The sequence below is a fragment of the Phyllobates terribilis genome, unplaced genomic scaffold (assembly GCF_046119375.1).
Source record: "Phyllobates terribilis strain yellow unplaced genomic scaffold, ASM4611937v1 Scaffold_7__3_contigs__length_470593459, whole genome shotgun sequence".
Classification (NCBI taxonomy): Eukaryota; Metazoa; Chordata; class Amphibia; order Anura; family Dendrobatidae; genus Phyllobates; species Phyllobates terribilis.
The window spans coordinates 280,251,214-280,276,132 of NW_027362767.1; positions in this window are offsets into that span (position 1 = coordinate 280,251,214).

Below are 24,919 nucleotides of genomic sequence, written 5' to 3' on the forward strand. Positions count from 1 at the left end.
CTGAAGAAAGCTGATGCGCTGACCAGGTGACGACGAGCAGGGGGAGTGAACGCAATGTGCCCACACGTAACACACTGCAGTGGGTGGTAACAAACTCCCACCCAAAATCACCCCAGCCAGGAGGAGTGTCCAAAAAGAAACAGTACAGGACACTGCTCCGGCTACATACCATATGCCGCACAGTACACAGTAACCACGCGCAGCACACCCCAATGGTCAATAGACCGGAAAAACTTCACAGGTCAGGTCAAACCAGTGGTACTGGGGCAGAGGCAAAAAGAGCATACATAATACCCAAAAAGGAGCAAAAGTGCAAAAAATTAATCAAAGGCAAGAATTTGAAGGACAAAACTGGGGAGGAAACTGGGGAGGACCGCACCTCCAAAGAAGGGGGAAAGAAGAGGGGGAGGAGAATGGATGATAAGGAGTAGATTGCAGGAATTTATATTAATCATAAACATATATATAATAAATATATACAGGGGAGGAAAAATACACAGCGGGGGGCTACAGAGCCCTATTAATGAACTAATTAGGACTATCCCTACCTGCCAGTGGAGGTTGGCACCCTAAAACCTGCGCAAGTGGCGCTCCCACTCCGCGGCGGCTGTCCCTACTCTCCTCACACTATCTCACCCTGCACTCATAGAAAGGACCTATAAGACAGCTGTTCATTTAGGCCATGAGGGGCCATTGTCTGCAACCTAAAAATCCACTTTGTCTCCCTTTGGAGAATCAAATTATCCCAATCACCCCCTCTTGGCGGGGCAATCACTTTATCGATTCCCATAAACCATATCACATCCGTGCCATTAGGATGCATGCTGTTCACATGCCTTGCTAGGGGGGTGTCCCTTTTCAGGGCAATATCACGTTGATGTTCCCCCACTCTTCTTCTTAGTACTCTTTTGGTTTTCCCCACATACTCCACCCCGCACACACATGTGGCCATATAGATTATCCCCTTGGATCTGCAATTGATGAAATGCCTTACGACAAAGGTTTCTCCGGTGACATTACTTTTAAAGTCCTTTCCTTGTACCATTACTTTGCATGATACACATCCAGTACATCTGAAACTACCATTCATGGAACTTTTTAACCAATTGTTTCCCAGATGGCCCGTATAGTGACTGTGGACCAATCTGTCCCTTAGGGATCTGCCCCTTTTATAAGTAATCAGGGGTCTTAGGTCAACCAAATCACCAATGTCCTCATCCATTTGGAGGATCGGCCAATGTTTTTGTAGTATCTCACGAACTGTGTGTGCCTGATTGGAAAACGTGGTAATAAGCCTACATGAAGCGCTATCCTTGCTTGGTTTAGGAGGTGGGTGTAGTAAGGAGATGCGGTCACTAGTAGTGTTGAGCCACCCCCTAGTGTTCGAGTTCGGTTCGGTTCGTCGAACACCCTTGTGTTCGCCGAACTGTTCGTCGAACACCTTTGCACATCGTTAAAACCAATGGCAGGCAAACAAAAACACATAGAAACACATCGAAAACACCTTCAAAGGTGTCCAAAAGCTGACAAACTGCTCAGAAGACATAACTAACACATGGAAAAGTGACAAGTACATATAGTCATGCGAAAAGAAAAGAGGTGGAGGAGTAAAAGGAGGGGGAGACACAGATATAGGCATGTCATGCCCTTCTAAAATCCAAAAAGTGAGAAGCCGACACGGCCAGTCCGTTCCTGCCCGTGCCACCTCCGTGTCGCCGGGTTTGTGCCAGAGCCGCGGTGGACCCTGACGGCCAGCCCCCTCTCCCAATACTGGTGCCTGTCCGCTGGTGGGTCGAGCCCCCCCGCGGTGGGGGGGGAGTAACATCTGCAGAAGAAAGACCATCTTCCAGCCAAACTAACATGTCGACTTCTTTTCGTGGACAATGTGATATGATCCCTTTGTTACGGACACGCCCATCGCTACAAATTCCAGATGAGGCACAAAAACAGCAGGTGCTTCAGCGGATATCAAGTGCTCCTTCAAGTGGGCTCTCCTCCACCTCAATTTCAACATCACAAATACTCCAGTCCTCAGAGGTATCACCCCAATCGCATTTGCTTCCTCACAGCTCCCAAGTCTCCAGCTGCCCGTCTGAGTATGGGGTAACACAGATGGTTGAGTCTGCAGAGCTGTTTACTCATACTATAGCCTGGGAAATGGAGGTCTGCTCCAGAGCTTCTGTTAATCCAGATGAGGAAATGATCTGCACTGATGCCCAGAATCTTTATAAGTCGGATCCAGGACCAGATGAAGAAGGTTCTGAGCATAATGTAGACCCTCGTTCCCAAACTGTAACTCCTGTTGGTGGAGACAATGATGAAGACGATGATGAGGCTCAAATACCTGATTGGAGCGACAAATTGACTTTTCGGTCAGGGCAGGAAGAGGTTGGCTTTGAGGACGACGGGTGTGATAACACACAGGGTGATGATGACAAGGTTGGAGATCCCACTTACTGTCAACCCACAGTCAGCCAGTCGATGAGGTCACCCGGGCCTTTGCCTGGCCTTGGGGATGTCGCGGTGCTCGGCTCCCTGGCCCGTACCCTGGGGTCACTCTTTAAAAGGGTGGATAATTGTTAATTTTATAAGAGTTTGTGACGCCACCCTTGGTATCTGGTGAGAAGCACCAGCGCTGCAGCAGTCCACTGAGGCCCGTGATAAGGTAGCTCGATGGTATAGCTCCCCACAGGTGGAGCTAGGTCTCAGGGCAGCGTATGCAGGGGGAATGCAGGACAGGCGAGACCCAACTGGGTCAGAGCAAGAACGGGAACGGACACGGTAGTCACTTAAGTACCTTTTACTGGAGGAAATTCAGGCACATCCCGGAGCACTGTAGGGTGAAGGGTGCATATCAGGATCCTCCCCAATGAGCGGGTGTAGGGCCTCCTGTTTCTTGCCTCTGCGTAGTAAGTTTCTGACCTGCCTGGAGCTAGGCCTAACTTTGTCTCTGTCCTGCGCTGGCTGACCTTATGGTAGGGCCTTGTCTTGGAGTTCACGCTCACAGTATGCGGGGCCTAAGAGTCTCCTGGATCTGTTACGTATCAGCACCTTAGCGATCCTGGGATTTGTAGTTCTCCAGGGATTCCGGTTATGCCTTACTGGGTCATAGAGATCCCGGTAAGCTCGGATCCGGTGTCCGGTAAATGCTTCGGGGTGAGCTGGTTAAGCTCCTCTGCCCCTTATGTACTAACTCGCCACTCGCCTTCGGCCTACTCGCGCCCTCACTAGGCTATACACACTAACGGCAGCTTGCCGCGCTTCACAGATCTTATAGCGCCGGCACACCTTAAGCTCTATCTGGGCTCCCTGAATCTAGCTAGCAGGAGCCTCGTGCTCCACTGCTGAACTATCAACTGAGTTCTCTAGACTAGACTGAGCTCCACTGCAGACTGACCTCTCTTAGGCTTCTCTACTGCAGGAACTCTTCAGAGGAACTGAACTGCCTAGCTTCACCTTCCCTATTTATATCCCTAACGGGCTCCCTCTGCTGGGCTGAGGTGGAAGGTGGAGATGTGTGAATGTTTATGGGGGCCTCTTGTGGAGGATTCCATCAATACACTCTTCTAGGATCTGTGATACCAAGCGCAGCGGGGCGTCACAGATGCCATTGACGACGAGGTTAGGTTGCGCCTTCCTGGACAGAGACGGAGTACTGGAAGCACGTCAACAACTGCATCCTCAAACACAACTCTGCCTCTGACCACAAGTCGTAGTGGCTCTTCAGGTCGCATGGGCTCTAAGCCTTGCATAGCCTGGGCATTTATTCAGATCGATAAGGATGACCCAACTCGTGTTATCTGTAATATTTGTCACCAAAAGCTAAGTAGAGGCCAAAAAATCCATAGTTTGAGTACTTCATGAATGTACCGTCACATGGATATGAAGCATAAGTTGCAGTGGGAAGCTCACTGTGCTACAATGCGGCCTAGCAGGCTGGGCCAACCACCGTCTTCCCCATCTTGTGCATCCGCGGCCTCTTCATCCTCTGTGACTGGGGGGACAGCAGTCACACATGTTTTTGGACGCAGACCTGCCACCTCTTTACCTGCAACAGCCAGTGTGATTGGCAAGTCGTCAGTTCATTGGGAAGTGGAAACACCTGCTGGTGTTGAGCGCTCTCTGACATCGAGAGCACCACCTTTGGATCAAGGCAACCTAACATGTCCACCTGCATCTTCCTCACAGACCGGCAGTTTGTCGGGGACACCCTACTCAACCCCGTCAAAGCACAACAGCCAGCACTCGGTCCCTCAGATGTGGAAAAGTAAAAGACCATTTCCTCCTAGCCACGAGAAAGCTAAGAGGTTGAATTTCACCATCTGCAAGCTGTTGGCTACAGAAATGCTGCCTTTCCGCCTGGAGGACACAGTGGATTTTCGAGACCTTATGTCCGTCGCAGTGCCCCAGTACCAGATGCCCAGTCGGCACTACTTCTCAAAGAAAGGTGTGCCTGCGCTCCACCAGCATGTCGCACACAACATCACCGCTTCTTTGAGAAACTCTGTGTGTGACAGGGTGCATTTCACCACAGACACTTGGACGAATAGGCATGGACAGGGGCGTTACATGTCGCTGACTGGGCACTGGGTAACTATGGTGACAGCAGGACAAGGGGCTGCTGTCCAAGTCTTACCGTCCCCACGAGTTTTGCGTCAATCCTCTTTATCTCGAAGTTCCTCCACTGCTTCTGCCTCCTCAACCTCCTCTCGGTCCTCCATCTGCACGCAAAGCCTGTCTGGTAATGCCACCTGCATTCTAACTGCGCAGAAGGAATCCTGCACACCTCCTTACTATGCTGGCAGCAGGGCTCAACGGCATCAGTGTTTACTTTGAAATGTCTGGGAAATGTGAGTCACACAGCTGAGGACTTGTGGTCAGCTCTGGAGACCCAGTTTCATGAATGGTTGTCTCCACTGGACCTGCAACCAGGGAAGGCCGTGTGCGACAATGCTGCAAACCTGGGTGCGGCCCTTTACCGGGGCAATGTCACACACGTGCCTTGTATGGCTCACGTGTTGAACCTGGTTGTCCATAAATTTTAGCCCACTATCCCGGACTAGATGGCCTTCTGCAGAGGGCACGGTCGCTGTGTGCTCACTTCCGCCATTCGCATCCCGCAGCTCAACGACTTACATCTCTACAGAAGTCGTTGGGCCTGCCAGTTCACCGGCTGAAATGCGATGTGCCGACACGGTGGAATTCAACTCTGCACATGTTGCAGCGACTGTGGCAGCACCGACAAGCCCTGGTGCAATACGTTCTGACGTATAGCCTGGGCCAACGAGATCCAGAGGAGGGGCAAATCACGCTGCAGGAGTGGTCTCAGATCTGGGACCTATGAAGTTGACGCGCCCCCTGGGCCGTGGGGTACCCTGAACCGGGCCGGTAGACGCTGGGGGTTGTAGTCACTGTGGCGGTGACTCGCTCCGTGACACAGGGTGGTCAATCCAACGGTAATTTGTATATATGGATTTTATAATGTCCGACTACGCCACCTGTGGAGTGCGGCCAATGGGGCCGCCGCTGCGGAACAGTCCTCTGAAGCTGGTGGTTTTGCAGCAATGGTATTATTACTCACCACAGGAAGAGTGTAGCTTCAGGGCAGTGTGGGTGGATGATGGTGGTTGTAGTGCAGGGAGTCAGTAATGAACACAGAGTCCGTGTGATGCAGTCCCAAGATCTTTACTCACCGTTGTTGCAGTCCAGATTACAGGTACCAGAGCAATCTCACCCGTCGTGCTGTGCGTACTCAGTGAGGGGCTCAGTCCACCCCCAGATAGCTCCGGAGTACTTAGCAGGACCCCCTTCTGTGTGTCCTTTCTCTGGCCTTCTCCCTGCACCTCACACCCAGTGACACTTCTATTCGGTATCCTCGGGCCTTGGCGGGCGACTTGTGTTCTGTCCCCTGGGTCCTATGTGGCTACCTTCTTAGTGAGACTGGTGTGGACTTTTGCCTGCAGTACATGAAATGCTGCAGCCTCCGGTTTCTAGTTGAGCCTTGCTGTTTCTCCTCTAGTTGAGGGACCGGTTCCCCTTATCTGGCCTGACCCCTCTACCTCCTGGTAGCAGCGGGAGTACGGGTGGCCTTCTGCACGGTCCGTAGCACTAGGGTCCCTTCGGTTCCTGGAACCTTCCTGCTCCCACTCCTCTCTTCTCTCCTTCAGTCCTCGGCCTCCCAGGCTAGGCCCGCCTCCGGAGCAGAGCTCATGCCGAGCTTCTGCTCCTGTCACTTTTCCTCCTCTGACTGGCTTGCTCTTTCTAAGATGGCTTCCTATTTATACTCTCCCTGTCATGTGCTCCCCTAAGCTGCTCCCCTAAGCACCCACTACATAGGACCCTCCCACCAGCTAGGGACCTGGGACTGTGCTCTCCCTTAGGAGCAATCTCGCTCTACCCCCACTGCGGGTATGTGTTGGATGCAGGTGTTAGGGTCCCGAGCCATACGCCTTCCTTACCTGAGGGTGAGATACCACACCTCTGGGTGAGATGCAGTAACTCTGTGGCGACTGAACCCTCAGGGGCGCCACACACCCTTCGGCACAGTTTTGAAATGGCGACGAAGATGTTTAGTGCTGACGACGATGCCATTATCAGCATGACTATTCCGGTGATTTACATGCTGGAGCACACATTAAACAGAATTCAGAGTCAGGTGGTGGGACAAGAGGAGGTGGAGGAAGTAGAGGAGGAGTCGTATGCGGAAGGGATAACATCTCCAAGGTCCAGACGGTTGGCAGCACCAAGGCGGCAGGCATGGGAGGGTGGGGGAGAGGGATTAACCAGGGCGCATGGTAGCAGCCAAACTGTTGAGGAAGGTGCAGGAGCCGAGGAAGAAGTGGAGGATGAACTGGCGATGGGCATGGAAGACTCATCAGATGAGGGAGACCTTGATCACATTTCTGTTGTGCGAGGTTGGAGGGAGAGGGCAGAGGAAGGAAGCATGATTCTTACCTCGCTACCAACACAACAAGGACTTGGTCCTCCTGGATGCGCAAGACACATGAGTACCTTCTTGCTGCACTACCTGCAACATGACCCTCAGATTGCAGAATTCGAAGTAATTCCGACTACTGGGTTGCCACACTCTTAGATCCCTGGTACAAAAGTAAATTTGCCGAAATAATTCCTGCCATAAAAAGGGATTGACGCATGCAGGAGTATCTGCAGATGCTGTTGCAGAATCTTACATGTGCTTTTCCACAAAACACCAGTGGTGCACGAAGTGAATCTCACAGTTCTAACTTGCTAACCGTGCGACTGTCGAGTCTTCATCACTCAAACCGTAACAGTAACACAGTATCTGCTGGTAACAGCAATTTTGTGGAATCGTTTCACCACTTTTTTAGACCATCCTTTGCAAGGCCACAGGAGACAAGAAGTCTGACACATAGTCAATGCCTAGAGAGGATGGTGCAGGAGTATCTCCAAGTGAACATCGAAGCCATGACTGTGTCACTGGATCCTTGCTCATTTTGGTATTCCAATCTGGAAAAATGGCCGGAGCTCGCCACTCACGCCTTGGAGATCTTGTCATGCCCTGCAGCCAGTGTTCTCTCTGAACGTGTGTTCAGCGCTGCTGATGGTGTGCTGACAGATAAGCGCACGCGGCTGTCCACTGAGAATGTAGACAGACTCACGTTCATAAAGATGAACAAATCATGGATTCGCAAGGACTTTTCTAACCTTGTGTTATCCTTTGGAGACTAAACGCTTGAGGATTTGGTAATATCACCTCACCAACCGTTTTAAGCAACTGTGGGGCAATTGATGCCACTTAACCCTAGAACGCATGACCATAAAAATCTACACTTTCATATACCTGGGGCCTTTTAGGCCCGTGTGCAAATAACATGGAATAACTCAAACTCAAATGACAAACAACTATATACATGAAGAATACCTAGAGATTCAAAATTCTAACTAAAGTAATCTTGCAGAAAATAGAAAACAATTAACAGGGCGGGACTGCGAGGCCCCAGGTATGTGTTCTAGGGTTAAGTGGTGTCTGTGCCACAATTTTTGGAAAAAATGGAGACTCTTTTTAGAGTCCCCTTGCTGTGTCTTACGTGACATTGGCATCGTCAATTCCAGGTGGGTTGGGTCGCTCCCCCCCCCCTTTTAACTGTAAGAAACTACATACACTATGGCTTGGGGTAACACAGATGGTTGAGTCTGAAGAGCTGTTTACTCAGAGGTCTGCTCCAAATCTTCAGTGTCTGCTAGTCAGCGTAGAATTTTTAACTGCATCTAGCCAAGGCAATACTTTGGGCGTAGTAGCCCAGCTGCGAAGCAAGCTGCACCGCCTGTGTATCTAATAAGAATTTTTAAATGCATCTAGCCTAGACAGACTGTGGGGACCCCCAACCAAACCCAGACGCTCAGCCCCCCTACCGCCCCCCTTTCCTTGACAATACAATAATGTAACTCTTACAACTGGATGGGTGAGGATCGGTCACAGCTTTATTAACTCTTTATACTCATTCCATTAGAAAGGCATTTTATTTCTAAAATAATTCAGCTTGTTGCAGCATGCCCTGGGTCTCCACTCCGGCAACTTGGCCAACAAGTGTAACTCTCCAACATGTCCTTTCTATTTCCAGGCCACGAAGGATCCTGCGTACTCGTATGCAGGACTCTTACCCCCAGCCATCACTCTTAACGCTTGTTCCACTCTGTCATGGAGTCCTGACAGGAATATGTCCAGTCCAATATCCATTAAGTGAACACCGTCGGGCCGTATGAGGCCTGCTTTATCTCCTTCCAGTTGTCGGTGTCGTACCACTACACCGCCTCTGTCTCTTCTAAATTTTGCCATCCGAATATTTATTACCCGCCTTGTCCGTTCGATGGCCGTGATGTCTCGCGCACCTTGCCATATCGCTATCGGCACAATCTCTGACCATACTATAGCTAGTTTTGTGAAAAATTCTCTGAAGCGCTCAGTGTCTAGTTTCATTATTGCCATTAGTTATGCGCTCTTGTGATGACCTAGGTCGTTTCCCCCGGCCTGTATAACTAAGATGACCGGACATCTTGCCTCTCTCCCTACCTTGATTACCTCCATTGGTACATGTGGCCATAGCAGGCCTCTAATACCTCTCCAGTTGAAATATGTGTTATGAAACTCTAATTTCCTCCCGCCTGGGCGTACTTTCGCCCTTTTTTCTGCCCAATATATATACGAGTGGCCTATCACCCACACTGTTGGCTTAGCGTCACCTGTAAAAGAAACAAACCACGTTAGGATAACAAGTCCGGTCTTATGTATCTTGCCCAACACGTGGATCGCCATCTCCCTATCCTCTGAACTTCCGTTTCTGACAGTCCTGCTCTTGCTGCTTCTGTGGCTGCGCCTATGCGGAATGAGTGTGTCCCGTAATCTTTGGGGTGGTTCCCTGTCGATGTTATGCATTTATTAAATATAGCTTGGAACTGGTATCTTGATAATGGCGTTCCATCAATGTGTGATAGGAAGAAATTACTTTGTGATCTGATGGTTAGATATGTTTTTACTATTGTTACCCGACTCAGTGTACCGTTTGTGGGTTGTAGAAGTACCCAAGTGCCCCTGCCCGATGGAACCGTTTTCGATTTGTGTATGCGTAGACGTATTGCATTATTGGCTATGACTACGTCCTGGTGTAATAAGCCTCCACTGGTGGTAATTTTGGATTGAGGGACTAATTCGCTTATGCATAGCGCCCCGAAGAAGGCGATCACAAGTGCAGTAGACAGTAGTGTTGCTTCAAATTGTGAGTGTCATGTTAATGGTGTTAGGGATATGATGTGAGAAATCAGTTTTAGTGACACGGGACGGGACGTCTACACTCCTGACTTGGCTGACCCCTTTTCCACCCTTTTATGTATTGTCTGATAATGAATCTTTGTCACATCTCCCCAATTCAGTAGTTGGAAGTGAAATGCTACTCCGGTCAGGCACCGCTGCGCTGACGCCCCTGATATGCCCCTCATCATTAGCTGGTGGAGAAATTCTATGGTGACTTGTGATCTGGCTTGTTCACATTGGTCAACCCGTCTGCCTGCTACTAGTCGTGTCCACTCTTCCCATGCCTTACCGTATGCTTGCCACGTCGACGGGGCAACTGACGCTCTGATTAATGGCATCAACTATTCGCTACTAGATCCCATAGGGAAGGTGGGCAACTGTTGCCTGATGGGTGGGCGTTGTGGAAGAGCTCTGTGAAAATCTGCCAATTGAATTGTTATAAAGCGTTAGCAGCAGCTTTAGACCCCTCGGCATAGTGGCTAGCGCGGACCCATACATTGTGTTTTAGGCACAGGAATGCTAGCCTGGGTAGTAGGCCTAGCACTGGGAGAGACGATGATGCCATCTTATTAATGCAGTGCGCTAGGCTGGTGTTTTTTGTTATGAAGCGTATATTTTTGTAAGCCAGGAGCGCGCCCCATATTTCTATTGCTACCACTATTGGGAAGAAAAATTATTTTCAGGGCTAGATGCAGCTAAAAATTATTATTAATTTAAAAGCTGGTGGAGCTTGGTATAGATGGCCTAATACAATGAATCCCACACACTGCTAGAAGGCCAAATATTTTTTCAGAGGTAGATGCAGAAAAAAATTATATTCAGTTTGCAACCTGATGGAGGTCAGTATAGATGGACTAATAGAAAAAGTCCCACACACTGCTAGAAGGCCAAATTTTTTTTCAGAGCTAGATGCAGAAAAATATTATATTCAATTTGCAACCTGATGGAGGTCAGTATAGATGGACTAATAGAACAAGCCCCACACACAGCTAGAAGCCCAAATATTTTTTCAGAGGTAGATGCAGAAAAAAATTATATTCAGTTTGCAACCTGATGGAGGTCCGTATAGCTGGACTAATAGAGAAAGTCCCACACACTGCTAGAAGGCCAAATATTTTTTCAGAGCTAGATGCAGATAAAAATTATTTTTAATTTGCAACCTGATGGAGGTCAGTATAGATGGACTAATAGAACAAGTCCCACACACTGCTAGAAGGCCAAATATTTTTTCAGAGCTAGATGCAGATAAAATTATTTTTAATTTGCAACCTGATGGAGGTCAGTATAGATGGACTACTAGAACAAGTCCCACACACTGCTAGAAGGCCAAATATTTTTTCAGAGCTAGATGCAGATAAAAATTATTTTTAATTTGCAACCTGATGGAGGTCAGTATAGATGGACTAATAGAGAAAGTCCCACACACTGCTAGAAGGCCAAATATTTTTTCAGAGCTAGATGCAGATAAAAATTATTTTTAATTTGCAACCTGATGGAGGTCAGTATAGATGGACTAATAGAACAAGTCCCACACACTGCTAGAAGGCCAAATATTTTTTCACAGCTAGATGCAGACAAAAAATTATTTTGAATTTGCAACCTGATGGAGGTCAGTATAGATGGACTAATAGAACAAGTCCCACACACTGCTAGAAGGCCAAATATTTTTTCAGAGCTAGATGCAGAAAAAAATTATATTCAATTTGCAACCTGATGGAGGTCAGTATAGATGGACTAATAGAACAAGTCCCACACACAGCTAGAAGCCCAAATATTTTTTCAGAGGTAGATGCAGAAAAAATTATATTCAGTTTGCAACCTGATGGAGGTCAGTATAGATGGACTAATAGAACAAGTCCCACACACAGCTAGAAGGCCAAATATTTTTTCAGAGCTAGATGCAGAAAAAAATTATATTCAATTTGCAACCTGATGGAGGTCAGTATAGATGGACTAATAGAATGATGCTATGCCCAAAAGGTTTTACTTCACTAGGTGCAGTAAAAAAATTGGTATTCTATACACAGGTGGTGTAGCTTGCAACACAGATAGGCTACTCCACTGACTAACACACTCTGCAATAGGCCAAAAAGGATTAGCTTTGCTAAATTTAGCCAAATGCTGTGAAAAAAACTTGCACAGCACTGGCACAGACCTGACTAGGAAAAAACTGATAGGAACTGATGTAACTTAGTCCTGAAAAGGACTGCAATTACAATTAGTCTTTACTCCCACAACCTATCTATTTAAGAGCACAGACCTGCCTGATAAAAGTCGTATGAAATGCTGTAACCTAGTCCTTAAAAGGACTGCAATCACAACTATTCCCTACTCCCAAGCTATCTGTAGATTTGTGCGAAAATTGGCTTGAAATTAACAAGGTATAGCGCACACAGCAACAGCGGTGCCGTCTAACACGCAGCTGCAGCAGTGAGAAAATGGTGGCGACGGGGAAAATGGCTGGGTCTTATAGGGCAAGGACATGTGACACACACTGCCAATGACACATGCCCTTGCTTGTGTGAAAAAAAGCACTTCGCTCCGTGTGTGCGCTGCTGATAGGCTGACAGATTGCACCTCCCCACTGTAAATGTGGGAAAGAGAAAAAAAAATGGAGATCTTCATTATTCCTGCAGAGATCCATCCTCTGCCCCTCCCCCCGCCCCGCTGTACACTCAAACTGCGTATTAACATTAATTTTCATCATTACTGAGAAAAAATCCAGTTATGATTTTGGTGCACGAACAGTTATCGACCATAACCTCGAACAGCCGAATTTTTTTCAAATCGTTCGTGTTCGCCGAACGGCTCGAACACCGCCCAAAACAGCTCGAATTTGAGATTGGCGAACAGTTCGAGTCGAACAACGCTCATCTCTAGTCACTAGCCAGAATCTCACCATAAGCCTGAGCCACCACCTTCCTCGGATAACCCCTCTCATGGAAGCACCGACAAAGGTCACTGGCCTGAGCTCTGAAGGTAGCATCGTCGGAACAGTTTCTTCGGATCCTCATGAACTGCCCCTTAGGGATTCCCTTCTTGAGGGGGACTGGATGATTGCTCTCCCACCTGAGAAGGGAATTCGAGGCAGTCGTTTTTCTATAAGTCCTTGTCCCTATCTCACCATCAATCCCTTTTTGGATGAGGATATCAAGGAAAGGCAGTTCATCAGGACCAAACTCAAAAGTAAAGTGTAGATTGAGATCGTTGTGGTTCAGTCTATCAACCAAATCCCCGAAGGATTTCTTGTCCCCCTTCCACAACACCAGGACGTCGTCGATGTACCGAACCCACAACAAGATGTTCTCGCCACCCACCACGGGGATATCCCCAAAAACGACAGTTTCCTCCCACCAGCCCAGGTAAAGATTAGCATACGATGGGGCACAGGGACTCCCCATCGCAGTGCTCCTGAGCTGGTGGAAGTACTTCCCGCTGAAGAGGAAAACGTTTTTCGTCAGACAAAACTGAAGGGCCTCCATGACAAAGAGATTATGTCTCTCAAATTGCTTGCCCCTCCGGCTGAGAAAAAACTGAATCGCTTCCAAACCCCTATCATGAGGTATTGAAGAGTACAATGACTCAACATCGATACTAGCCAATATCACATCTTTGTCCACCGTCATATTTTCCAATTTACAGAGCAGGTCGTTAGTGTCGCCAATGAATGAATTAAGGCTTGTTACAAAAGGTCTGAGTACCTTCTCAAGGTATACTCCCAAATTTTGAGTTAGGTTATTGACCCCCCAATACAATTGGGCGTCCTTTAAGTGGACTCAAACCCTTGTGCATCTTTGGCAGGCTGTAGAAGGTTGCCATCACTGGGTGAATTCGGCAAATGAAGTCCCTCTCCTGTTTGTTCAAAACGCCATCATTTAGGGCCCCATTAGCCAGTTCCTCCAGCTGTTAAGAAAATCCCTTAGTGGGATCCGCATTCAATATATGGTAACATTCACTGACATTCAGTATTACAGTACACATCGAGTGATAGTCACTGGTGTCCATGATCACCACATTATCGCCTTTATCCAACGGCTTAATAGTGATAGAATGATCACTTTCCAAGGACCTCAGTGCCTGCATCTCACGATGTGTAAGATTATACTTAGCCCATCCTGAATGGCTCTCAAGGTCTCTCAGATCCTTAGTCACCATGCTCAAAAACACGTCAATTGGACTCAAATCATTTTGTGGGGGTGGCATTTTGGTACTCTTCAATTTTAGATTGGTGAACGGGCCTTTGCCTTCCCAATTAGGATCCGAATCACTGAGGTGAAAAAGGGTCCTAATATCGGGCAAAAGTTCCTCACGTACCCCAAGCTCAGCACAGGCCTGTTTATCGTTCCTAATGAAGTGCTTTCGCCACTTCAACTTACGCACGAACAGATTTACATCCTTGATGGCATCAAAAGAATTATAGTCCGTTGTGTGTACAAAAGTCAGGCGTTTTCCCAAAACCTCCAATTCTGGAGTACTAAGGTTCCTAGAGGATAGGTTAATAATCTGGGGACTCATTGTGCCAGTGGGGGCTTGCCCAAGTTGAGGCGATTGCACAGCGGATAACCCTCCTCTAAAAAATGAGTCCTAGGGGGGGATCTCCTATTGCTATTATTACTACCACGACCCCTTCCACCCCCTCTCCCCTTCTGTCTACCTCGATGTGATTTGGATCTACCCTCCGACTCAGATAAATCCGTGTCGGTAGACAAGAGGTCTGTGTGCCTCGGACCCCTACTAGTAAGAAAGTTGTAGGCCATATTCTCCTTAAAGTCCTGTAAGTCCTTAATAAAAAATTTGTGCTTACGTTCCTTCAGGTGATATTGAAATCTTTCTATTGTATTCTGAAGTAACGTTTCTTTAGTACTAAATTCAGGTTCAAGAGAAAATTATTTTGTTAGTTCCACTTGTGTTTTCATTGATTCATTCAAAGTGGCCAATGTTATTTTTTCCTCATCTAGGAGCAATTTCATAAGCCTTAGGGAGCTCTCAGTCGTTTCCTTTTCCCAAAGATTTAATAGGGCCTGACTTTTGTACCGAAATGAAGGTAGCAATGTTATCAGAAGATTTCTAGGGACGATGCCCGCCCTAAGATAGTTATCAAGTGTTTGCACTTCCCACCAAGATGTAATCTGCTGTTTATAGATCTTTGTCAATTCCTTGAAAGCAGCCGAGAAGGTAGGGGTATACTTTTTTGGGGCAAAAGTGCGCTCAGAAAAAAACCTCTTTAGCCTCAGTGGCCCACTGGCTGGCGTCTATTCCTGCTGACATTAATCCAGCCATACCACTTCTAATCCAAATAACAAAATACAGCAATGGGGTTTCCAAGATAACCACACAATAGAGTAGGTATTAAAGCAAGTATAGTGGTGCTACAGAAAGTTAAAACTTAACATTTATTACAAATGAATAAAAAGTGATACACAAGTCGCAAGGACCTAAAAACAAATATATGCCTGCCTGTGGTGGTGAATAACCAAACTAATCAATAACTCATTATGTCCAGGAATACGAAGATATGTTATACAGACATAGTCTACCCGTAACATAACACAGATAAAGTGGCAAAAAATATTGGAGCTCTCAAGACAATGTCTCAGAATATAAGAACCTTAGTACATTTAAACTGGTTATGGTGAGCATTTAGACCTTATATATTCTAGTGGAACGACCTCACCAAATAAAATGTCGGTTCTTGCTCTCTGGCTTTAAGACAGCTCCATGTGGTGGGGCATCCAAACCTTTTCAGCCTCCAGCAACACACAGCACACCGCTCCCAACGCGTTTCATTGCCTCAGCTAATCATCAGGGGAGAAGAGGGTATCACACAGTATAGAAGCTGGCATCAATCACTCAGCCTATCCATTAGACAGCGCAAATAACAAACAAATGAGTCCTCCTTTTGTATATGCCCGTGCTGACACGCGAGCGCGTCACTTCCGGTTCCGGTGAACTCACATCCGGTATGTGGAACGCAAGTGCCGGCCGTGACGCGCAAACGTCACATCCGGTGCTCGCGTCCTGAAGAAAGCTGACGCGCTTGCCAGGTGACGACGAGCTGGGGGGAGTGAACGCAATGTGCCCACACGTAACACACTGCAGTGGGTGGTAACAAACTCCCACCCAAAATCACCCCAGCCAGGAGGAGTGTCCAAAAAGAAACAGTACAGGACACTGCTCCGGCTACATACCATATGCCGCGCAGTATACAGTAACCACGCGCAGCACACCCCAATGGTCAATAGACCGGAAAAACTTCACAGGTCAGGTCAAACCAGTGGTACTGGGGCAGAGGCAAAAAGAGCACACATAATACCCAAAAAGGAGCAAAAGTGCAAAAAATTAATCAAAGGCAAGAATTTGAAGGACAAAACTGGGGAGGAAACTGGGGAGGACCCCTCACTGCCTAAATGAACAGCTGTCTTATAGGTCCTTTCTATGAGTGCAGGGTGAGAAAGGGTGAGGAGAGTAGGGACAGCCGCCGCCGAGTGGGGGCGCCACTTGCGCAGGTTTTAGGGTGCCAACCTCCACTGGCAGGTAGGGATAGTCCTAATTAGTTCATTAATAGGGCTCTGTAGTCCCCCGCTGTGTATTTTTTCTCCCCTGTATATATTTATTATATATATGTTTATGATTAATATAAATTCCTGCAATCTACGCCTTATCATCCATTCTCCTCCCCCTCTTCTTTCCCCCTTCTTTGGAGGTGCGGTCCTCCCCAGTTTCCTCCCCAGTTTTGTCCTTTAAATTCTTGCCTTTGATTAATTTTTTGCACTTTTGCTCCTTTTTGGGTATTATGTGTGCTCTTTTTGCCTCTGCCCCAGTACCACTGGTTTGACCTGACCTGTGAAGTTTTTCCGGTCTATTGACCATTGGGGTGTGCTGCGCGTGGTTACTGTATACTGCGCGGCATATGGTATGTAGCCGGAGCAGTGTCCTGTACTGTTTCTTTTTGGACACTCCTCCTGGCTGGGGTGATTTTGGGTGGGAGTTTGTTACCACCCACTGCAGTGTGTTACGTGTGGGCACATTGCGTCCACTCCCCCTGCTCGTCGTCACCTGGTCAGCGCGTCAGCTTTCTTCAGGACGCGCGCACCGGATGTGACGTTTGCGCGTCATGGCCGGCACTTGCGTTCCACATACTGGACGTGAGTTCGCCGGAACCGGAAGTGACGCGCTCGCGTGTCAGTGCGGGCATATACAAAAGGAGGACTCATTTGTTTGTTATTTGCGCTGTCTAATGGATAGGCTGAGCGATTGATGCCAGCTTCTATACTGTGTGACACCCTCTTCTCCCCTGATGATTAGCTGAGGCAATGAAACGCGTTGGGAGCGGTGTGCTGTGTGTTGCTGGCGGCTGAAAAGGTTTGGATGCCCCACCACATGGAGCTGTCTTAAAGCCAGAGAGCAAGAACCGACATTTTATTTGGTGAGGTCATTCCACTAGAATATATAAGGTCTAAATGCTCACCATAACCAATTTAAATGTACTAAGGTTCTTATATGCTGAGACATTGTCTTGAGAGCTCCAATATTTTTTGCCACTTTATCTGTGTTATGTTACGGGTAGACTATGTCTGTATAACATATCTTCGTATTCCTGGACATAATGAGTTATTGATTAGTATGGTTATTCACCACCACAGGCAGGCATATATTTGTTTTTAGGTCCTCGCGACTTGTGTATGACTTTTTATTCATTTGTAATAAATGTTAAGTTTTAACTTTGTGTAGCACCACTATACTTGCTTTAATACCTAAAATAGGGGAGGACTCTGCGAAGACTCACTGTATCTGCCAGATCTTCCAGACTATTAAAATGGCAAGACAATTCTCAGAATTTCCTTGCTGTTATAGTGAAAGGAAATAAAACTCATCCACTTTGGGAAAAGTTTTTCCTTTTGTTTGTCTGCTATTATTGATAGTTTGGGTATCTTTTATGAGACATTCATTGAAAAGACTTTGTAATGCCACTACAAAAAGAGATGAACATCTTGGGTGTGTTGCTAAGGTTCTTCTGTCCTCCTTCTTCTGGAATTCTGAATTGAGGACAGTGTATGGCATGAGCAATGGGTAGTATGTGTACTCCCCAACAAGTTTTTATGTGGGATGTGACCCTTCCCCATTATTCAGTTGTAAGGTGCATGAGCGAGGTAGTCGTGGGCGAGCTGCTGCCTTTGCTCGCTCCTTCCAGCACCCTACAGAAAAAACGTGTCCCCGTCCCGGTGTGCCACTGTGTGTGGGGTGCATCACACTTACTTCTGGCCTGCAGGCCTCCACTGGCTCCAGGCTTTCCACTTCCAGAACCTTTGCAGCAAACAATTCAGGGGACACGGAATTCGCAAAAACAATCAAACTTTTACTTGACAGCTTGCAGTCTTTACAATCAGGCATTAAGGATAAGGCCGAACAGGTTATGGTCTTTCCCACAAGTACCGGACACAACTTCAGCCCTGGCTCTTAGTATGGGTAGATCATCCCTCCTGTTAACTTTCCTGGCACTAGGAATTCTTCTCCACCACTAGCAGTGCACCCGGATTCCATCACCCTCCGCCTCTGACAGTTTGAGTCCATCTTTCCTTGCAGCTTTGCAGGATGAGCGTGCCCAAGGACCCCAACGTCTATCTTGAGAATCCCAGGCCGATAGACAGACTCGCACGAAAGGGTTCTTTGGCTCACATTGTCCCTAGCAGCTTATAGCCTGTAACGGCTGCTGCCTCTTCTCACTACTTTTCCCAACTGAATTTTCACTTCCTGAACTTGGCACTAACTCTCAGTTCTCCCTCCCCAAACTGGGCCGGCCATTACAGTTAACCCTGTCTAGGCTAAACTACAGCCCCAGAGGGTTTTACGTTCAGAAACATGTATTAATATGAAATACATTTAATCCTTTAGAGTGTCAGGGAGCAGAACATCACCTCCACCACTCCTGCACAGTAAAGACCTCACACTCGCATGTCTCATACAAAAAATTGTTGAGGAAATATCACATTTGGAACATACTAACTTGGGTAGTGGGTGATACAGATTTATTGAATCCATATAGAGCCACAAACATCAGCTTAAAATATGCTTCTTGCCTCTTTCACTTAGAATGTTTTTCCGCATCTTGTCTCACTCCTCTAAGATCACCCCTGAAATGTCTAAATCTACTGTCTATTTTTTTAGAGAGCCTTTTCAGATCTTTTTTCGAATACTATGTCTCGCATTGTTGAGAGAGAATATATTTGCTTTACGATTGTTAAGACCTATGATGTCATCTAAAGCGTGCTATGAGGCTTCCCTACAGAGGGAATGAAGTCTGGAGGAGCAGAAAGCGTGTATCTGTAAAATATACAGAAAGTATTTGTTGTCTATATTAAATTTAACTATAATTTCTATTGGTATGAGCCATCTCTTTTCCTCCTTGTGCATAATATCTTCTGCCATTCTTAGTCCTTTGTATTTAGCAATACAACGTATGTTCATAACCTTCACTGGGAGAATTCTGGGTAAATAAAAACTGGCATTGTAGGAAAGCAGGAGGTAAGGTCCTGGATGGCAGATATGTGTAGCTAATGTAAGCTGCACCAGTAACACTAGGTTAATGAGAGGGATTAATGTGACTGGATTTTGAGTCTGGGTTTTTTGAGTATCCAAAAGAACCTGGCTGGGAAAAGTCGATCCTATGATCCAGTCCGGTGTTTACAGGCTATTAATAGCACCTTGGTTAACTCAGTAGTGTGGAGTGTGTTGAGACTGGAGAAAGGCAGAGCTGCTTGTTAGTCTGTTTTGTAAAGATAGGTGTGCTGGAGCCAACAGAGAGATGTTTGTTTGGTGAACACCTTAAATACAAGCGTGAGCTGCTGCTGAGAATAACGAAGTTAGTGAGGCTGCTACATTTATGTTTTTTCATTCTGAGTAAAGAAAGGACTGTTTATGTTATATATTGACATTGAAGGAAGACTGTTTTTTTTTGGAGTGGTAAAGTTTATGATGGACAAGAAACTACATGCTGTTTTGATATAAAACCCTGTGCCATGTGTATCCAACCAGCCACCCAAGAGCATGGACCCCTACAGCATATATTTAGACATCTGAAAAGGGAGACAAAATACTTTCCAACCAGCCGAGGAAGAAGTATGGTTATTAAGGGCAAACTCCACAAGTGGTAGAAATTCTGACCACATTTCCTGATAGTCTGCCACAAAACATTTCAAAAATTGCTCGACATCCTGGTTCTTCCTTTCAGTCTGTCCATTGGACTCTGGATGATTCCCCAACGAGAATGACAAATGAATTTTCAATTTGTCACAAAAAGCATGCCAAAAGTGAGCCACCAACTGTGGTCCTCTATCAGAAACAATGTCCGTGGCAACATCATGGAGCCTAACAATCTCCTTCACAAAAGGCTTAGCAAGAGTCTTGGCGCAAGGTAACTTGTTGAACAGAACCAGATGACACATTTTACTAAACCAGTCCACAACAACCCAGATGACAGGAAAACCCTCCGATAAAGACAGATCGGTGATAAAATCCATGGCAAGGTGCGTCCATGGCAAACTAGGAACTTCTAAGGGGCACAGCAACCCCACAGCTGGAGCATGAGAGGCCTTCGACCTAGCGCTCACAGAACACTGACGCACCCACTTGATGACTTCCCTATGCCACCCTGCCCATCAGAAGCTCCGACCGATAGACTTCCTAGTTTCTGGAATCCCTGGGTGACCCACCAACCAAGACTCATGACATTCAACAAACAACGCTTTCCTCAAGGCTCTAGGCACAAACAATTTACCAAACAGAGTGTTAGTTGGTGCCGCACTCTGAGCTCCTAGGATGCTATTCTCCAACTCAGAATCCAATGTGGCCACCACCACCCCTCTCTGCAAAATACACTCCTCCCTATCAGCATTCACCACTGGAGAGAAACTACGAGACAAAGCGTCAGCCTTAACATTCTTTGTCCCCGGGACAAAGGTTACGGAAAAATTGAACCAGGCAAAAAACAGTGCTCACCTAGCCTGACGGGCATTCAAACGTTTAGCTGCGTCCAGATAAATCAAATTCTTATGATCAGTGAAAACCTGTATAGGATGTCGAGCCCACTCCAAAAAATGTCGCCAATGCTCAAACACGAGTTTAATAGCCAACAACTCACGATTTCCAACATCATAGTTGAGCTCTGTCTCAGAAAAATTTTTGGAAAGGAAAGCACAGGGATGCACCCCATCCTCACCCTCCTGGGACTGGACTGCCCCTATGCCTATAGATGAGGCATCCACCTCAACCAAAAATGGCTTGTCTCATCTGTCTGGATAAGAACAGGAGCAGAGCTGAACCTCTGTACGGACTTCAAACCCTCAGGCCTCGGCCACTCCAGCACAGCCTGAACTTTCACCGGGTCCATCTCAAAACCATCACAAGAGACAAAGTAACCCAAAAAACTAATTTTCTGGACAGCAAACTGACACTTCTCCAATTTAGCAAAGAGTGTGTTATCTCTCAGTATCTGAAGAACTTCGCGGACTCTCTGCCAATGAGACTCAAGATCCGATGAATAAATCAAAATGTCATCCAGATAAACAATAACACTCCTACCGATCAAGGGTCTCAGAATGTCATTGATGAAATTTTGAAAAAATGCAGGGGCATTAGTAAGCCCAAAAGGCATCACCAAACACTCAAAATGACCTTCCGGGGTGTTAAAAGCTGTCTTCCATTCATCTCCGTCCTTCACCCACAGCAAATTATGTGCCCCACGGTCAATCTTAGAAAACCATTTAGCTCTGGTCAATCGGTTAAACAAATCCGGAATAAGTGGTAACGGGTAAGGATTGCGCACAGTGATCTTATTAATCTCCCGAAAATCCAGACATGGCCTAAGACCCCCATCCTTCTTTTTGACAAAAAAGAACCCAACCGCCACAGGAGACTTAGAGGGTGTTATGTGACCTGCAGCTAATCTAGTCTGAAGGTACTCCTTCAAAGCCTCCCTCTCAGGAATTGTCAGATTAAACAACCGACTCTTAGGGAGCTTAGCATCAGGGATGAAGTCAATAGCGCAATCGTAATCTCTATGAGGTGGTAAAGCTTTCCACTCCACCTCCGAAAAAACCCTCCAAAAATCCTGAATGGGTTCACAACAGCCACAATGTGAACATTACAACACTTACCATGACACCCCTGACCCCACGATCTTATGGAACCAGACAACCAGTCCAGCAAAGGATTATGCACTTTTAACCAGGGCAACCACAGGATGACTGGGGAAGGCAACTTAGCAAGTACAAATAAGTCAATCTGCTCTTGATGTTCCATATTCATAGTAAGCAGAAACCCAGTGACCTTTTCGAAGAATGCTCCCATGCTCCAGGGGAGTATTATCAATCGCCACCACAGGAAAAGGAGACGACAAAGGTCCAGAATCAAACTTATACTTTTCAAGAAATTGTTGATCAATCAAATTAAGTGCAGAACCACAATCTACCATAACCTGAAACTCAATCGAATGACCCTGACAGGTGGTATTACCAGGAAAAAACACCCCAGCAGAACGTAAAAATGCAATGAGAACGGGAGTGTTATTTCTATTGACCATTTTTTTTTCTTTCCTTAAGCGAACCTCATATTGCTTTAAAAAATTGTCAGCCTTACCGCAATACAAGCAAAGTCCCTCAGAGAACCTCCTGTCCCTCTCCTTGGAATGGGATGACATTGCCCCCACCTGCATAGGTTCCCCATTGTCGGCAGGAATATCGTGAGAAACAGAATCCAGTAATACAGGAAACTTCTCATTCTGTCTGGCCCTCAACCTTCTATCCACACGGATAGCTAACTGCATGGCAACTTGCAAAGTATCGGGTGCAGGGAATGCAATGAGCAAATCTTTAACACTTTCACTCAAGCCTGCCAGAAACTGAAACTTGAGTGCAGAGTCGTTCCACCTGACCTCTGCACGCCATCGTCTGAAGAGGGTGCAATAAGTCTCAGCATCAAGAGAACCCTGTTTGAGATGAATGAGCTTTGCCTCAGCTGATGTAACCCGATCAGGATCATCATACAGCAAACCCATGGCATCAAAAAATGCGGCCACAGACCTCAGACAATGATCATCAGGAGACAAGGAAAACGCCCAGATTTGAGGGTCTTTACGTAATAGAGACATAATAATTAGTGTTGTGCGAGTATGTTCTATTAACCCTTTCACCGAGTATGCTTGGGCCGAGCTCCGAGTATTTACAGCTGCTCGGTGATAAGGTTAAATCGCTCCCGTGTGCATGATTTGCAACAGTTTGACAGCTTTATTACATGTGGGGAATGTCTATTTCTTACACATTCCTCACATGTAATAAAGCTGTCAAACAGTTGCAAATCATGCACACGGGAGCGATTTAACCTTATCACTGAGCAGCTGTAAATACTCGGAGCTCGGCACGAGCATACTCGGACAGAACATACTCGCTCAACCCTAATAATAATCCCTACACGCTGTAGTTCACTACCAGAAGATCTAGGTCTGAGCTGAAAATACAACAAACAAGCGTTTTTAAATTTAAAAAAATCCTGTCGTTTCCCCGAGAAACACTCAGGTAATCTTACCTTAGGTTCTTCACAGCTTTCTGCAGGGTATTTACTCACGTACTGCTTAAGACTGGCAACCTCCAGAGTCAATCCTTTCAAGCGTTGAGCAAGCTCCTGGATGGTACTCATACTGAAGAAAACCCAGGAAGAGGAGAGGAGAAAAATAAAAGAAAACACTTTTTTTTTTTTTTAAACGGGGCTGGACATACTGTTAGGTTCTGCAACTTAGAACTAAGGAATAGGAGGGAAAAGCTGTCCCTGCACTGAGACTCGGCTTAACCCTACGCTGGAGTGGGTGCCCTATTCCTTGTAAATAGCCCCACCGAAACTCCAGCACTGAACTCAAACGAAGACTTGAAGGAAGGGGAAAGGGGTCTCTAAAAGATCTAAGGACTGGAAGCAAAAACACGAGACCTCCTAACAGAAAAGTTAGTTGCAGAAACGAAGATTAAAAGGAACAAAACTGGTGAAACAAGAAGTCCCAGGATATCAATTGTCCAAAGCACAAAAAACTTAACAAGGCAACTTAGCCAAAGCACAAGCGTAACAACACTGATGTCCAGCGGGGAATGGGAGACAGGTGCTGAGTAATAAAGAGTGAAGAGATCATGTGACCAAGACACCCAGCACCAGAGGAAAAGACTAGAAGCCAGCAAACCACAACAAGATGGCCAATAGTAAAACAGCATAGATTCTAACAACGCCACTTTTACGGACTCACAATAAAACATAAAAAAACAAAACCAAAATGGATTTTCCTAGGAAATATGTTAAAGAACATCCTTTCCAGGGTAATGACTAGTATATAAGGCAAAATAAATAACCAAAAACAAAAATACTCCTCCACACCTTGGGCTATGTTCACATGTAACGTTTTTGATGCGTTTTTGCACTTTTGCATTGCTTTCAACCGTGACAAATGCATTCACCGGGAATTGTCATTTTAACATTTTACAACCTTATCTGGCCATGTGGTGTGTGTGAGACATGATCAGACACATCCTGTTTCATTTATGAAGGAGGGACTCTGAAAGTCACAAAGCCTATTTTTATAGTGCCATCAGGCGGCCTTTACTATTTTTAAAGAACCAGCAGTCGGCCCTTGCTATTCTTAGAGAGCCATTAGCCAGCTATGCTTTGTTGTTCCCATTACTAAAGAATGGGTCTCCTATACTGTTATTGCATATTTAGTGAGTCGCAGGGCTGACAAAATTTGGACGCACCCCAATACCCCTTTGAAGAGACTTAGAGGAGGGCCTCCTGAAAACAATGTTCCCATTATTAGGAAGTGGGTCTCCCATACTGTTTGCCTATGTAGTGAATGCAAGGGCTGCCAAAAATTTGGACCTACTCCAAAGCCCCTTGGAAGAGATGTAGAGAAGCGCCTCCTGAAAATAATGTTCCCATTACTAGGAAGTGGGTCTCCCATTGTGTTTGCCTATGCAGTGAATGAAAGGGTTGCCAAAAATGTGGAGGTACTCCAATGCCCCTTGGAAGAGACGTGGAGGTCAGAGGGCATCCTGAAAACAATGTTCCCATTATTAGGAAGTGGGTCTCCCATTGTGTTTG